The 16715-nt window shown below is 46.8% G+C and overlaps 1 non-coding gene across 1 annotated transcript; it reads right to left on the bottom strand.

The window, feature by feature from the left end:
- Positions 1–1935: 1935 nt before the first annotated feature.
- On the bottom strand, positions 1936–2008 carry TRNAW-CCA (transfer RNA tryptophan (anticodon CCA)). The gene has a single exon. It is a non-coding gene; the product is annotated as a tRNA-Trp (tRNA).
- Positions 2009–16715: the final 14707 nt, after the last annotated feature.

Here is a 16715-nt window from a genome sequence, read left to right as displayed (position 1 = left end):
CTGTTTCTAGGCTCAGTTCTCTCCCAATTGGCATATATGTCTCTCCATATATCAATAGTATCCTATCTACTTTTATAATTTTATAATAAGTTCTGATATTTGGAAGGGCAAGTTTTGTTATTTGTTATTCTTCAATTACAATGGTAATTGTCTGAATTACCATTGGCTCTTTGCTCTCGGTCATACATTTCAAATGAGATGTTCAATTTCCCTGGATAACCCTGCTGGTATTTTTACTTCAATTGTATTGAATCTGCAGATCAGTTTGGGGACATTTGACATCTGTCTATTGAAACTTCCTATCCATGAACATAATCCCACTTTCTCTTTCCATTTAAATATTTTAAAATATCTTCTAACGAGTTTTATAGCTGTATTCATAAAGGTCTTGTACATTTCTTATTAGAATTATTTTTGTTACCATGGTAAATTGTATTTTTTAAATTTCATTTTAAACTGATGATTGTTGGATTATAAAATTATAATTTTTTTAAATGCAATTTTTTGTTTTGTTTACTGATAACAATTTTGCTAATTTTCTTATTCTTTCTAATAATTTATAGTTTCCATTGATTTTTTTGGTAGATAATCATATAGTTTGGGGATAAAGAAAATTTTTATACCTTTCTTTTATTTATATTGTCTAATTGCATGAGGTAGGACCTCTAAAAAAAATCAGATTTAAACCAGGATAGCAGCTTCTTTGCTGACTGTAAAGGAAATTCTTTTAATAATTCACCATCAAGTATGATATTTACTTTGGATTTTTGTAAATATCATTTTTAAAGTTAAGGTAATTTCTTTCTATTTCTAGTTTGCTAAATTTTTTTTTTCAAAAACTTACTAGTGTTGAATTTTTAGAGAGCTTTTTGTGTGTCTACTCATATTACCTTGTGATTTCTCTCACTTAATATATTATGATGATGAATTGCATAAATAAATATCTAATTTAAGTCAACATGGCATTTCTTGGATAAACCACATTTGGTCATGTGTATAATCATCCCTTATAGTTTCTGGATTTGATTTGCTAATATATTGTTCAGGGACTTTGCATCTAGGTTCATATGGATTGTGATTTTTATTGGCTGGTGATTTTCCTTTTTTATATTATTTCTGCCTCATTTTGATATCAAAGCTGTACTTTCCTCATCAAATGAATGGAGAAATCATTCCCCTCTTTCAGTTTTCTGCAAGAGTTTGAATTATCTGTAGTTACCTGTTCTTGACATTTAGTTGGAACTTGTTTTTGTAACCAGTGGGCCTGTGAGTTCTTTATGGGGTGGTTTTAAATAATAGATTTAATTTCTTTAACAGTTAAAGGAAAAGCTAGGTTTTCTAATTTTTTTTAGTCAATTTTGGTCACATACTTTTCTAGGAATCTTTCTATTTTATCTAAGCTTTACATTTATTGGCAGAAAGTTGTTCATAGTATTTCTTATCTTTTTAATCTCTGCCTATCTATAACTTTTTCCCTTTTATTATTCCTAATATTATTTATTTGAACCCTGTCATTGTTTTCGTGATCGTTCTCACCGAAAATTTCTCAATTTTATTAGACTTCATAAAGAACCAGCTTTTGACTTTGTTAAAGCTATCTTATTTTTATCTTCTATTTCATTAATTTCTGCTCTCATTTTTATTTCTTTCTTATGGTCTGCTCTCCTTGGGTTTATGCTGTAATTATTTTTTAATTCCTTAAGCTGCATATTTAGCTCACGGTATTTCACCCTTTCTTCTTTTCTAATCTAATCATTTAAGGCTACGTATTCCTCCCTGAGTGTTGATTTAGCTGTGTTCAATCCATTTTGTTTTTGTTTTTTTTTTAATATTTTTATTTATTTGGCTGCGCCGGGTCTTAGTTGCGGCACGTGGTATCTTTTTTTTTAGTTGTGGCATGCGGGCTCTTAACTGCGGCATGCGGGCGGGATCTAGTTCCCTGACCAGGGATCGAACCTGGGCCCCTTGCATTGGGAGCATGGAGTCTTAACCACTGGACCACCAGGGAAGTCCCAATCTATTTTGATATGTAACATTTTCGTTGACATCCAGTTCTATCTGTGTTCACATTCCTCTTTAATTCTTTCTTTGATCTTTGACTTCTGTAGAAGCATGCTCATAAATTTCCAAAACCGTAAGGCTCTCTGTTATCTTTTCATTATTTATTTCCAACTGAATTGCTTTGTGGTCAGAGAAAGCAGCATACATGCTGTGCTTCTGAATTTTGTTGGACTTGCTTTATGGTCTGCAAGACAAGTTTTCATGTATTAAGTGAAAACCATATGGGTGGCACTTTATATACATTATCTTGACTCCTCCCAATACTGATTCCAAATACAAAATGATGTTTATTTAACAGATGAGAAAACTGAGGCTCAGAGAAGTAAGTGCGCGAGGCAGGAGTTAATTCAGTTTCGTTTACTCAAAGCAGTTTTTCTACTCATGTAACAGCTTACTTTGTCATTTGGAAAATAAGGTTAAATAATAATAATCAGATTATTATTATTATATAGCTATAATATTTTTCATATTAAGAAAATATGAATTTAAGGGCTATCTAGATATTTCACTTTCTGATCTTAGTGTTCCCTCTTCTTTAATTTCTTCAGTCATTCACGATCTCTATTGAGGCTGCCCTGGGCCAGGCTCTGGATCTATATCTTGTCCCTGAGAAGTCCATGTCCTAGTTGGACAGGGAAGACAACTTGTTTTACTTTCCCCTAATATGACTTGTAGCATGGGTGGGATCATTTGTTCTTTTAATGAAATATATAAAAATCCCTTAGAAAACACTTGGAAGGGAATTCCCTGGCGGTCTAGTGGTTAGGACTCAGTGTTTTTGCTGCTGAGGGCCCGGGTTCAATCCCTGGTCGGGGCAGTAAGATCCTGCAAGCCATGCAATGCGGCCAAAAAACCCCCAAAGCACACACACGAGCGCACATGCGTGCGCACACACACACACACACACAAAACCACTTGGAGGGCTGGTGGCCCAGTGGTTAAGAACCCGCATGCCAATGCAGGGGACATGGGTTCGAACCTTGGTCTGGGAAGATCCCACATGCTGCGGAGCAACTATGCCTGTGCGCCACAACTACTGAGCCTGCACTCTACAGCCCACGTGCCACAACTACTGAGCCCGCGAGCCACAACTACTGAAGTCCGTGCGCCTAGAGCCCGTGATCCGCAACAAGAGAAGCCACCACAATGAGAAGCCCGTACAACAAAGAGTAGTCCCTGCTCACCGCAACTAGAGAAAGCCCGCACACAGTGATGAAGACCCAACGCAGCCAAAAATAAATAAATAAATAAATAAATATTTTTTTAAAAACCCAAAAACCGCTTGGAGGAAAATGTTGAATAAATAGAGCTGCTGTTTCTGGGCTGATGGTTGGGGTGACCATTCTATAATCACTGCTGTATCTTTTAGGTCCCTGCCCTTTCCAAGTCTCTTCCCCCGCCTCCTGGTCCCAGGTGCACCTCTGGTACCACCCTCAGCTTTCTCCCTAGGAAGTTGCACCCAGTCCCATCACTGTGGCTTCCTCGTGGATGCTGGCTCCCCCAGACCTGTGTCTCCAGCTCCAATCTTGCCTGCACTTCCCGTCTTCACTGCCCTGTGCCTTTCTGCTGAGGATGCCATTTGCCCTTGCCTGTAGGAGTGAAGGCTGTGAAGGTCCCAGAGCCCCGGGGTGGAGGCAGAGGCTGCCTACTCCTGCTTTCCTGTGCCACTTCCACATCCCTGCACACCTGCCTCTGCAGCCTCCCTCTCCTCCCATCCCTTTGCTCTTGTTTCCAAGGCCAGGCAGGGGCCGAACACTTTCTCCTACAGCAGGTGTCTCAACTCATCTTCCCAAAGCACCTTGCAAGAAAGTCATTCTTTCTTCTGCTTTACAGATGAAGAAATTGGGAGCTTAGAGGGGTGAAAATTTGCCCAAGGTCAAGACCTTGGGGGTGTTCTTTCTCCCCATTCTGCTGTCTTGGATGACTTAAGATTCTATTCCTGTAGCTGCTAAGTGGTGACCACGGGCGAGGCACTGGCTTTGTGTGGACCATGGGTCCTTCATCTTAAAGTGGGGGCAGTCATACCTACCTTCTCTTTTTCATAGAATTGTTGTATGTTTCAAAACAACTAGGAAGCTCTTTTGAGAAGACAACAAACTTGGAGAGTCTGGTCACTAGGTCCAGCTCTGAGCCTCACACACGTTCTCTGCCCAAACCAGGGTAAGTCTCTAAGGACGGAGCCCCTTTGTGGGCACGTCTCCGGTTTGCTGGGTGTGCATGTCTGGGTCCTGAGAGGCAGAGAAAGCAGCGTGAGGCAGAGAGCTGAGGTGGAGCGAGAGAGGAGCATTTGGGAAATGACAAGGCCTTTTGTGGCTGGACTAGGGAGAGTGGGGAAGGGGTGAGAATTGAGGGTGGGAGGCCAGCAGGCTCAGGTTTCACGAGCGGTGCTAAAGAGCTTGGCTTTTAATTCAAGGACAATGGGAAGACAGTGAAGGTATTTTAAGCAATGATGATGATGATGACAATAATAATTATGCTGCTGCTGGTAGCTAATGTTTATTAAGCGTTTGGCATTCCTTCATCAACTCATACTGCAAACGATAACCCCTGTAAAGAGGTAGATACCGTTATTATTTTCTTTTCGTAGACGAAGAAGCTAAGATTCAGAGATGTTAAGTAACTTACCCAAGGCCACACAGGTGGTCTGTTTGGACCCAGACTTCAAACCCAGGCTGTCCCTGTCTTTTTTTTTTTTTTTTTGGCCGTGCGGCTTGTGGGATCTTAGTTCCCTGACTAGGGATTGAACCCAGGCCCCAGCAGGGGAAGTGCCAAGTCGTAACCACTGGACCACCAGGGAATTCCCCAGGGGTCCCTGTCTTAACCAGGAACTTTCTCCTTGGTGGTCAGAGCTGAAGTGTTACCTTGCTTGCTTTTACCATTTGCTTTGTAAGGAGATAATTCTGTGTGGAGGCTGAGAGGAGGAGAGACTGGAAACAGAGAGAATAATCTGAGGCCCTGGTCCAGGCAAGGGACGATGGTGGCCTTAATCCGAGGGGTGGCTGTGGATTGGACACATCGGACAGGCTTTAAGACACCAGAATGAACAGTACATTGATTCATTCATTCAGCAGCTAGCAATGGGTGTGCCTAAGACGTGCCAGGTCCAGCAATGGCCAGGTCTTGGTGGGGCGTGGTCTGGCAGGGCTGGGGGTCTGTGAATGAGAAGGAGTGACTTCACTGGATCAGGAGGGTTCTTCCTGGAAGTGAAAGTGCAGCCCACAGCGCTGCCCAGAACCGTCCAGTCATCTCCTCTCAGCCCCTACTGCTGGTGGGAGGTATGGGCCATGTGGAAAAGGGGCCTCCAGCAGCTCCCACCCTGCTGTGACGGGCTCCCTTTGGGCAGGGGGTGAGGTTTGCCTTGGCTTTGATTCCTCATTAATTACTCTCCAAGGGTAATTCTGTAAGTGCCAGTAATGACCACGAGTTAATTTCTCTCTCTCTCCTGCCTGCCTTACTTCTTCAACTTTTTGTCTCTTTAATGGGCCATCCAAGCTTGTTGGAATGTTTACCAAAGCAGGAGAGTTAGAGATGTAAATAAATGAATTTACCTTGTCAAAAGGATCTGGAGATAGAATTAAGGTGAGAGGAGTAATTTACAGGTGAATAATTACTTGGAAACCTCAGCAGGGAGACTGCTGGGGTTCTCTAATTATTTATCTTCTCCCAATTTTCTTTTCTGTGAACTGCTAGCGTGAGGGTGTATGGGGGTGGCATGGGGAGCAGGAGGTGTTATTTTGGATTTCTCCTCTTGATCGTGAAATACCTTTGGGGGCTGGGGAGTGCGGCATGGGAGGGCTCGACCAGGATGCGGGGTTGCTTGTCAAGCCCTTTGCAATTTGCAGGGCACACTCATGCCTTCATTCGGATCCTCTCGTGTGCTCTCTGAGGGAGACAGTATTGCTAGCCCCGTTTATGGACGGAGAAGCTGAGGTTCCTATGGGTGGGCTGAATCCCCATGAGGAAGAGGTGGTGTATTGTGGCTCAGATGAGGCTTCCGCTTCTCCCTGGCCCTCCAGCTGCCTCGTTCACACCAGGAACGCAGTCTCATGCTGCTCTCACCTGCCCAGCCGCCTTCCCTGTTGCCCAGGCACCCCTGGCTGGCTGGGTCCCTTCCCGTTCAAAGCTGTATTGGGAACAACCTGCTCTGTCTTCCCTGTGAGCTGGTGGCCGCGCCCCTTCCTTACGCAGCTCATTTTCCATTTTAAGATTTCCTGTCTGAACTAAAGGGCAAAGATCTCGGCAGTATCAGCCTGGAGCCGGGCTTCTGTGTGTATAAAGGGGAGCCTCAGCCCCTGCCCTCTGTTTGTCCACTGGCCTTATCGACGGAGCCCAAGTCCCAAGTTCAGAGGTTCCAGTTCCTTCCCGATTTGCTGGGTAAAGTCCGGCCCTTCCGTGAGGGCAGTCAGGGCGGGTGGCCAGCCTGGAGCCAGCAGTCATTTACAGCCGGGCCGTGCTTCCGTCCTGCCTGGAGGTTACTGGCTGCAGTAGACAGACAGATGGATGGATGGACATGGGGACTCGGGTGATTTCTCTCTTTCCCTTCCTCCCCTTTGCTCTCTGCCGTGGACTGACTCAGCTGGGCCCTGCTGACCCGGGCAGCCGGTTCTCCTCGCAGCATCTCTGGGCCTCGTGCACATACATATTCCTGCACCAGCACGCACTCCCTGCCAGCTCCAGGATCGCCGCCTTTCCCAGAGGGAGGCACTTAGCTGGTGCCATTTTTTATGGGGGATAATAAGAACTATCGCTTGGAGAACAGCTCGCTGGTTCCAAGGTCCTTTCATCTCCTGTCTCATCTGAGCTGTGGGGCAATCAGGAGTCGTCCAGATAGGGATCGCCTCTGTTTTACAGATGAGTGATCGGAGCTCAGAATCAATGGCTTCATTCAATCAGACTTTTATTCATCAAGAGGTTCCAGGGAGCTCCCGTCTCCCAGGCGCTGGGGACCAGAGGAGACGTCGCGAGGCAGGCCCACTTCAGGTTGTTCAGACAGTCAGCGAACAAAATCGGTGATTGCAAGGCAGGGCAAAGGGTGTCAGCTGAAGCACCCTGGGCGCGGTGGGAGCAGGGGGCCTGGGTGCAGGGTGGTGGCTTAGGAAATACTTTTGTGAGATTTGTCCGCGATCCCCTGTGATGCACAAGGAGGCCCAGAGAAGGGTGTGGTTCTCAGTGGTATGGACGGGACATTCCCCACCCACCAGAGTCTGGGCACAAATGATACACAAGGGTCCTTCTGCATAGATAGACTTCCACAGTCTCTTCAGTGGAATGTCAGCCCCCCGAGAGGAAGGGCTTCATCTGTTTTGGGAACTGCTTTATCTCCAGGGCCTGAAGTGGAGCCTGGCCCAAGGCCCTCGATAAATATTTGCTGAATGAATAGACACAAACACACACCTGGTGCATGCCCGCCACTCTCTATCTCAGACCTATAGAATCTACAAGCTGAAGGACGCATCTAGAAGATTGCTAGCTGGGAGCAGAGCCAGAACCGTGGAGTCCTGACTCGAGTCTCATCTACTTCCCCAAAGACCATGGGTCTGGGCGTTGATGTTGGAGCACCCAAGTTCTGGTGTCATTTACACCTTCAAAATTTGGGTGACCTTACTCTCCTCCACTGCTGAATGAGAAGGTCCCGTTGGCTGACCTTGGGAAGCCCCTTCCTGCTCTAATGTTTGGCGAGTCTGGGAATAGGAAAGTGGCACAGGCAGGAATTTCTCCGATCTGAAGAGACTCCTTCTCTTTCCATTCCGAGAAGGCAGTCTGGTTGCCCTTTGCCAACCCCTGTGGCCAGAAAGATGCCTGGCTTGTGGTCACAGCTGCTGGCCCTCTGGGCTCCTGCCCACCTCCCCACTGGCCTGCCTGCTGCCTGCTGGGATGCGTAGGGATGCAGCCTGTCTACCCGCCCACGTGGCTCTGCCTCCTCTGGGCCCAGCCTCCCCATTCCCTTAGCCAGAATGAAATGTCTGGGACCCAAGGAGCCTGGCGCTGTCCTTGAGCTCTAGGGCCTGCACAGGGAACTGACCCAGGGCCGCCCAGGCTGGCCCGCCCTTATTCCTTCCTCCTTTTCTCCTTCCTCCCTTGTGGCTGCTGATCTGTGGTGTGGTCTGCAGTAGGATTTCTCTTGAGCCTCAGAGGCTGCAGCCTTGCTGGGAAAGACCTGTAGTGCCCAGAGGCCCTCAGCCTGCAGCCAGCATCCTCCCTGAAGGCAGCACTCATGGCGGGAAAAGATGTTCCATCTACCTGTCCCACCAGCCAGCCTCTCCCACCTTGAGCCTTTCCCGGTGGCACTGATTTCCCTTCATCATTTTTCTTTCCCTTTCCCACAACCTTGTACTTTTCTATCCCCTCCCCCGGGGAGGGGACCTGGTATGGTGGAACTTAAAGTTAGAAAGAACAAGGGAGCCTTTGATCCCTGCCCTGCTACAAACCAGCAGTGTGACTTGAGCCTCAGCTTCTTCATCTAGAAAACAATTATTTCTTCCCAGGCTTGTCCTGAAGATTCTATGAGATAATAATGTAGGTAAGCCTCGGGGCAGGTAATAGCAGTGAAAAATACCATAGAATTAGCTCTGTGCTAGCACTGTTCTCATCATTCCATGGCTCTAGAAGGCAGGTACTACTTCCTCCCATTTTACAGGTAGGTTAAGTCGTGGCCCAAGGTCAGAAAAGTTATAAGCGGCAGAGCTGGGATCATGAATCCAGCAGCCTGGCTCTCACCCAGCACCCACTGCCCTGGGGAGATGTGTGCTTGCTGAGCACTGGTTGGGTTCAGCGGCTCCCAGCTAATTTGGGCACTGCCAGCCATTTGCCTGATGAGACTTATCCTTGGGCCATCTTGCGGACTTCATCCACCCCCTTGCTCTCCCTTCCCTGCTCTCCCACACACCCTCCCACATATCTTGGGCTGAGGCTTGGCTCTGTTTTCTCTTTCTGCACGCAGGGGTAGAGGCACAGATCCTTAGGCTAAAGTTTACTTAAGAGGCATAAACTAAAGTTGTACCTGTCTTTGGGGTCTGCCATTTAAAAGGAGGTCAGAGTGAGGCTTCTGAGTGATACAACTCAACAGACATTAACAAGGCAGGCCAGAGGCTGCCCCCTCAAAATTTACAGTGCAGGGGCTTTACCAGAAGCCCCTGCCCAGGTGGAGCCTGCCAGGACCTATGGAGTCTTGCCTATAGGCCTCAGAGGCCAGGGTGGAAAGGAAGTGGGATACCAGGTTCAGAGATAGGAAAGGGCTGTGCCCATTTCACGGACAACGAAGGATGAGGGTCAGGGCTGAACCCAGCACTTCTGATTTCTGACTGGGTACTTTCTTTGAGGTTTTTCTTCCTTTTATATTTTGTTTTTTGGGGTTTTTTGTTTGTTTGTTTGTTTTTGGCTGTGCCTCAGCTTGTGGGATCCTAGTTCCCTGACCAGGGATCGAACCCACGCCCTCAGCAGTGAAAGTGTGGAGTCCTAACCACTGGACCGCCACCTTTTATATTTTAAGAGTTCAGGAGAGAGAAGGAGACCCTTGAGGGCCCATGATCTCTATCAATCCCACATTTGAGAATGGAGGCCCTTGAAGGAGGCCAGTTGTTTATCCAGAGAAAGAGCTTGGGGCAGGGTGAGGCTGGGGGCTTTTGAGTCTCCAGAGAAGCCATAAGTGACTTGCCCAGGGGCACACAGCCTGTTCTGCCTCTGGGAGGACAGCATCACCTCTCCTGGGCCAGCGGGAGGGTCCTTCCTGGCAGGGAGATTGAGAGAAAAAACCGGAGGCAGCATAGTGAGAAGCATTCATTCTGGGAACCCAGAGCCTCAGGTTTACCACCAGCTTCTGCTGTGGCATTGCTGAGGGGCCTGCCGTGTCTGGACTCACATGTCCCAGCTGCACAAAGACCTGCTCTCCACTGACCATACTCCTCCAGCCTAGGACAGGCAGAGCCAGGCTCAGTCAACCATTCCCATGTCTTTGCATCAGGGATCAGAGTGTAGAGGGTGTCCTGGGCTGGGGGAAAGAAGATCTCTATTTTTGCTTTCCCCAACCACTTAATTCTTCCACGAGTCCCCTAAGAGAGTGCTGGCTATCTCTTACTCCTAACAAGGGGTGCTCAGTTTTCCTCTTTTGACTGGAGAGAGGGAAAGGAAGGCAGGAGGAGGGGCAGGGGACTTCACCTAGGACAGAGGCAAGAAGCAGGAACTTCAATTTTCAGGCAACATCCGTTCTCTGACACGGTCTCCATTCAATACCAGCTTTTTTGGGGGGAAAGAAAGACACAAATTCAACATGCATATCCATGGTAGCTGCACCTGGACTTCAGAAATGACCACATGTGGAAAAAAAAAAAAAAGGTGTGTTTTAGGATTGAGGAAATATTATATTTACTTAGAAATGAAAATTGATTGCCTTTAACTTACGATAAGATAATTATGCTTCTCTGAGTCATTGTCATGCATTTGTGTTCATAAACCTCCCTCATTAGGTAGTAAGGGTACATATTTTATCTTAATTCATTTTTTATAGGGCTGTGAATTCCTGCATTTATCTACTTTTGTTTTCCTGTGTAGACACAAGGCTGCCTGGCCTCCCAGAGGTGAGATAACTTGTTATCCAGCAGCTATTTCCCTGGGACCCAACCTAGGGCTGAAGTGGGCTCTCATTTCTCTTCTTACTGCCTGACCATAACCTTGAATGATTCACTTCACCGCCCTGCCTCTGTTTTGTCGTCTGCACAGTGAAGTTAATATATTACATCTCTCACAGAGCTGTTGCAAGGAGTCGATGAGATACGACTGCATCACCTCTAGGAAGGAAGAGCTGGTATTGTCTAAAAGCCATGCATGGTCTTAGTCATTCCTCTACACTGTCCCAGTTACCATGAATGACTTTGTTATCTTGAACTGGTGTTGGGGTGGATTGAGTGATCTCTTGAGAAGGGGCAGCGAGAATGGAACCAGTTCAGATGGAGGCTCTGAGATCTCACTGTCCGGCTTCAAATCCCAGCTTGACAACTGCCGAGCTGTATGACCTGGAACACGCACTCCTGTAACTCTTAAAGCCTCAGTATCCCCATGTGCAAGATGGGGCTAATAACGAGGTCTATCTCACAAAGTGGTTACGGGGATTCAATGAGAATATCAAATGCATGTATAAAGTTTAGCACAGTAAATAAGAGCTTTGATGATTATTCTTTTTAAATAAAAATATGTGCCTGCCCCTGTGCTGGATACTTGCTGTATGTATCTGGTGCTCTGATCTCTGTAAGGTTGGTGGTATTTGCTTCATGTTGCAAATGGAGAAGCAGTCTTGGAACAGTTAGAAGCTCCTTCTTGGTAAGTGCTAGAACTGATTTTAGGCTCCCTCCACATCCGTCTGCTGCTTTCTTGACTCCACAGGGGTAAAGTGTGGCTCTCCTTGTGGTTGAGTGCGGTACCCTCTCATTCATTGCCAAGCTGGGGTCCAAGGCTCTTTTGAAAGTTTCTTTTTGCCTCCGGGTTGACTTTGAGAGCCATTGCCGCTGACAGGGCCAAGGAGACTGGAACCCCCCCCCCCGCCCCCAGCCCACCTCCTGGGAGCCCTCCCGATTCCTCCACTTAGCCACTGAAGCCCCCATCCAGCTCAGAGCTGTTGTCGGGCTCCAGCTCCCCTGTAGCTGATGCCAGCAGGTTGCCTTAAAGCTCAAGTCACCTCTACTGGGTCTGTTCTGTAGGGGGAGTCCCAGGACCTGATGGGAACTCCAGGGAATGCTGGAGAGTTCCACAGGACAGTTATTCAGTGTTGTCCGTCTCTCCCTGGGACACACCTCACCTTGAAGTCTGAAAAAAATCCCTTCCAACAGCAGAACCCACTTTAAATTTCAGGGGCGTAGGGGTTGTAGGCTAGGTACCGTTTGTTGGACACTATATTCCAAACACCAAGGTGCTTTATGTACACTAGCTCCATCAATTCTCACAGAAAACCCACTATGCAGGCGTTATTGTCCAATTTCATACTTGTGAGACGTCATAGTTGTAGTTGTAGTTGTAAAGACCATAGGCTCCGGATCCAGACTTCTTGGGTTTAGTTTTATTTATTTTTGGCTGCGTTGGGTCTTCGTTGCTGCGCGCGGGCTTTCTCTAGTTGCGGTCAGCGGGGGCTGCTCTTCGTTGCGGTGCGCAGGCTTCTCATTGCGGTGGCTTCTCTTGTTGCGGAACACGGGCTCTAGGCACGCGGGCTTCAGTAGTTGTGGCTCGCAGGCTTCAGTACGTGGGGCTCGCGGGCTCTAGAGCGCAGGCTCAGTAGTTGTGGCACACAGGCTTAGTTGCTCCGCGGCATGTGGGATCTTCCCGGGCCAGGGATCGAACCTGTGTCCCCTGCATTGGCAGGTGGCTTCTTATCCACTGCACCACCAGGAAGTCCCAACTTCTTGGGTTTAAATCCGGGCTCTTTCATCAACTAGCTGTATGGGCACTTGACTTCAACTGTCTGAGCCTCAGTTTACTCTTCTGTAAACTGGTAATAACGGAGGTGTCAATTGTCATGGGTGATGGTGAGGATTCAGTTAGATATTGGATGATGCTCCATAAATGGTAGTAGAAGGCTGATGCTCCTGGAAAAAAAAAAATGGTTAGGGGGAGAAGCCCCACCCCCCAGGGCACTTAGCCAGGAAGAAGTAGAAGTAAGTCTGTCTGGAATCAAGATATGCTTGAGTCTAAAACCTCTGCTTTTATTAACAGCATCGCATTTTCTCCTTTCACCAAGCTTCCAGCTCTGACCAGTGCCAGACAGAGCCCAGAGCCAGCTGGAAGGCCGTTGAGAGGAGAAGGCCACGGCATCAGCCTCTAGGGGGATACCGGCCACCAGGGACCTGACAAGGGCCCGATGGCTCGGGCTTGTTCAAGGGAAAAGAGATCACAAACCATCACAAGCTGATTCTGTGGCCCTTCTAGAGGGAGAGAGAGGAAGGATACGCAATCCAGGCTGGAAGCATAGAGCATATGAGTTGGGGATGGAGATGGAGGGAAATAATATCTGGGTCCCACTCTCTGCCGAACACAGAGCCAGGAATCCCGTGAGTAAGGAATGGGTGTTTCACCATCGCACTGTGTAACAGCTCAGAAAGCTGGAGGGACTGGTCTAAGGTCCACAGGAAGCCTTGTGCACACGCTACCCCCTCTCCCCGGAATTCTTCCTCTTCCAGGCGTGCTTCTGCATTCTAAGGGATTCTTTCTTTAAGTTCCATATTTGCTTCATGGTCTCAGCACACTTGCATTTATTTATTTATTTGCCTTAAATTAAAAAAAGAAAAGCTTGGGAGCCAGATTTCTCCAATAAAACATAAGTGCCAATAGAGCAGGACATTATCTGTCTTATTCATTGCTGTGGACCCAGCACCTAGAAGAGGGCTTGGCACTTAATAGGTCCTCAGCGTTTTCTCAATGAAAACATCAGAGCTAAGGATCTGACCTAGAATGCAGGCATGAACTGCTATTCCACACTGTTTTTTTTTTTTAACGTAACAGCTTTATTAAACTATAATTCACATATCACACAATTCACCTGTTGAGTGTACAATTCAATGTTTTTTAGTATAGTTACAGAGTTTCATATTTTAATCATCTCCAAAGGAAACCCTGTGCCCATTAGTGGCCACTCCCCAGTCCCCTGTCCCCCAGCCCCAGGAAACCCTAATTTACATTCTGTCTCTATGGATTTGCTTATTCTGGGCATTTCATATAAATGGAATCATAGCATATGTGGTTTTTTTTGCGACTGGCTTCTTGCACTTAACGTAATGTTTTCAAACTTCATCCTTGTATCAAGATTCCGTTCCTTTTATTGCTGAATAATATTCCGCGTGTGGATATACTGTATTTTGTTTATCCATTCAGCAGTTGATGGGCATTTAGCTTGTTTCCATCTTTTAGCTCTTGTGAATAATGCTGCCATGAATATTTGTGTACAAGTTTCTGCGTGGTCATATGCTTCATTTCTCTTGGGTATAGATCTTCACCTTGCTTTAAAAATTTTTTTTAATTTTTAAAAATTAAAAATTTATTTTTTATTTTTAATTTAAAATTTAATTTTTTAAATTATTTTAAACTTTTATTCTTGCTTTTTAAAAAAATATTGATAGGCACCATCATATCATGTTTATTCTTCCTTTTGAACTCTCTTTTGCCAGTCAGCTACAGAGGACTCTCATTTGACTGGGCGGAGCCTGGCTTCCTGGGAGGAGCTAACCTGCCTTCCCTCCCTTTCCGCCTGCACCTGCTCAGCTGTCCCCTTCAAGGACTCCAAGAATGCTGGGGGCTGCAGGAGCCGGAGGCTTGCTGTGCAGGTGGCCAGGCAGGCCTGCCATCCTCTCGCCTCAGAGTCACCACCTTTGGGAGCACCTCACCTTTCATCTAATAGAGGGAGAACAAAGATCGACATGCCTCATCCCCGGACAAAAACACACACAGCATTTTAATGATTAACATCGTAACACTGTTATTGGCCTGTGCCAGCCTCTTGCTATCATGGGGCAGCATGCCCTGCTGTCAGCTCCCTGGTACTCTAAGCCCCATGGTGAAGAATAATCTCATCCGGATTCAGTGCTTCTCTGTGAAAGTCCCCATTCATACCACCTTCTGCCATTGAGAGCCTACCTGGATGTTCCGGGCAGTTCTAAAACTCTACCCAGAGCCCAGGAGCACCTTTTACCTGCCCTCAGGTGCTCTGCTGGGCGCTTATCATCTGTAACCTCACTTTTATCCTCTCAGCCACCCAGCAAAGCAGCTGCTACTATCTCCATTTCACAGATGGGGAAACTGAATCCAAGCCTTAATCCCTTATTCCCAAATGCTATTTTAAGGACTCTAACAATCCTGAAAAAAAAAAAAAACGCCTAGAAATAAAAGATGCTGCAACACAGCCGGCAGGTCACCCACTTCTTTGTCTCTTCTTTTTGGGGTTAATTTTCTTTCTTTTTACCTTTCCTTATAGAATCCTCCTACCTCTTAATTCCTCCTCTTCTTCCTTCTCCTCCTTATCCTGAGTGGTTGCAGAAGGACTAAAATTTGTCAAGTTGAATAGCATGATTCACTGTCTAGTCTTTCATTCAGATGCTGATTCAGGTGTTCATTCATTCATTCATTTATTCACTCCCCGCTCATTTATTGAGCTCCTTCTTCAGCACCAGGCGCCACGCCACACACTGAGGATACACAGGTTATGGCCTGAATCTTCAGAGTCCTCATTGTCTGGTGGCGAAGGCAGAGTCCCAAGAGAGCAGTATCTAGTTAACACGGAGAGTGTTCCTGTAGAGGGATGCGCACTGCACTGCAAAAACACAAGGAAAAAAAACCAACCTGGATGAAGTAAGTCAGAAAGAGAAAAACAAACACCGTATGCTAACACATATGTATGGAATATTAAAAAAAAAAAAAAAAGGTCCTGAAGAACCTAGGGGCAGGACAGGAATAAAGACGCAGATGTAGAGAATGGACTTGAGGACATGGGGAGGGGGAAGGGTAAGCTGGGACGAAGTGAGAGAGGGGCATGGACATATATGCACTACCAAATGTAAAATAGACAGCTAGTGGGAAGCAGCCGCATAGCACAGGGAGATCAGCTCGGTGCTTTGTGACCACCTAGAGGGGTGGGATATGGAGGGTGGGAGGGAGGTGCAAGAGGGAGGGGATATGGGGATATATGTATACGTATAGCTGATTCACTTTCTGATACAGCAGAAACTAACACACCATTGTAAAGCAATAATACTCCGATAAAGGTGTTAAAAAAAGAAAACAAAAACCAACCTGGAGAAATCATGGAAGACCTCCCCAAGAAGGTGTCAGCAGAGTTGGGAACTGAAGGATGAATAGGAATTCATTTATTTCTCATTTATTCCTGACCAGACCACATTAGCAGTGTTGGCCAGTTTGCTTACAGCGTCCTTTACAGAAGCAGACATTCTCCATATCACACGCCTGGCCTTTCCTGGCAACGGCTGTTGAGACCAGAGATTGACCTTGGACCCCAGGAAAGCTGATTCTCAGGTAGGCTGGTGACCACTGATTAGCAGCCCAGCTTAGCGCTCAGCCAATCAGATTCCTCTTCCAGGAAGTTAGACTTGGGAACAGAGATGGATCTAGTTGGCGCTGGTGCTGCATTTACAAAGTTGCGAGGTAGAGTTGAGGTTGGGAGGCCACACTGATTGTGTGCGAGTGAAGGTATAGGAGCAGGAAAGCAACAGGTAAGGAGAGGAGCACTGGAGAAAAAGGAGATTGGGGCAGACAGGTGGAGAGAAGCTAAGATATAGCAAGTGCGAGAGAGTCCAGTAGTTTCCAAGAGAGAGGGAGCAAGAGGTGCCTGGGTGGCAACAGTTTTCCAGTCCCCAGCGTGCTCTTCTAGAGACCCCTGAACAGCCCCACTATATATCCCACCCCCCCTTTTTAAAATAAATAAATTTATTTATTTATTTTTGGTTGCGTTGGGTCTTCGTTGTTGTGTGCGGGCTTTCTCTAGTTGCGGCGAGTGGGGACTACTCTTCTTTGCGGTGTGCGGGCTTCTCATATTAGTGGCTTCTCTTGTTGCGGAGCACTGGCTCTAGGCATGTGGGCTTCAGTAGTTGTGGCGCACGGGCTTAGTTGCTCAGTGGTATGTGGGATCTTCCCAGACCAGGGCTTGAACCCGTGTCCCCTGCATTGGC

Source organism: Eubalaena glacialis, chromosome 9 (genome assembly GCF_028564815.1).
Source record: "Eubalaena glacialis isolate mEubGla1 chromosome 9, mEubGla1.1.hap2.+ XY, whole genome shotgun sequence".
Lineage (NCBI taxonomy): Eukaryota > Metazoa > Chordata > Mammalia > Artiodactyla > Balaenidae > Eubalaena > Eubalaena glacialis.
This window is presented reverse-complemented; position numbering and strand designations above follow the sequence as displayed.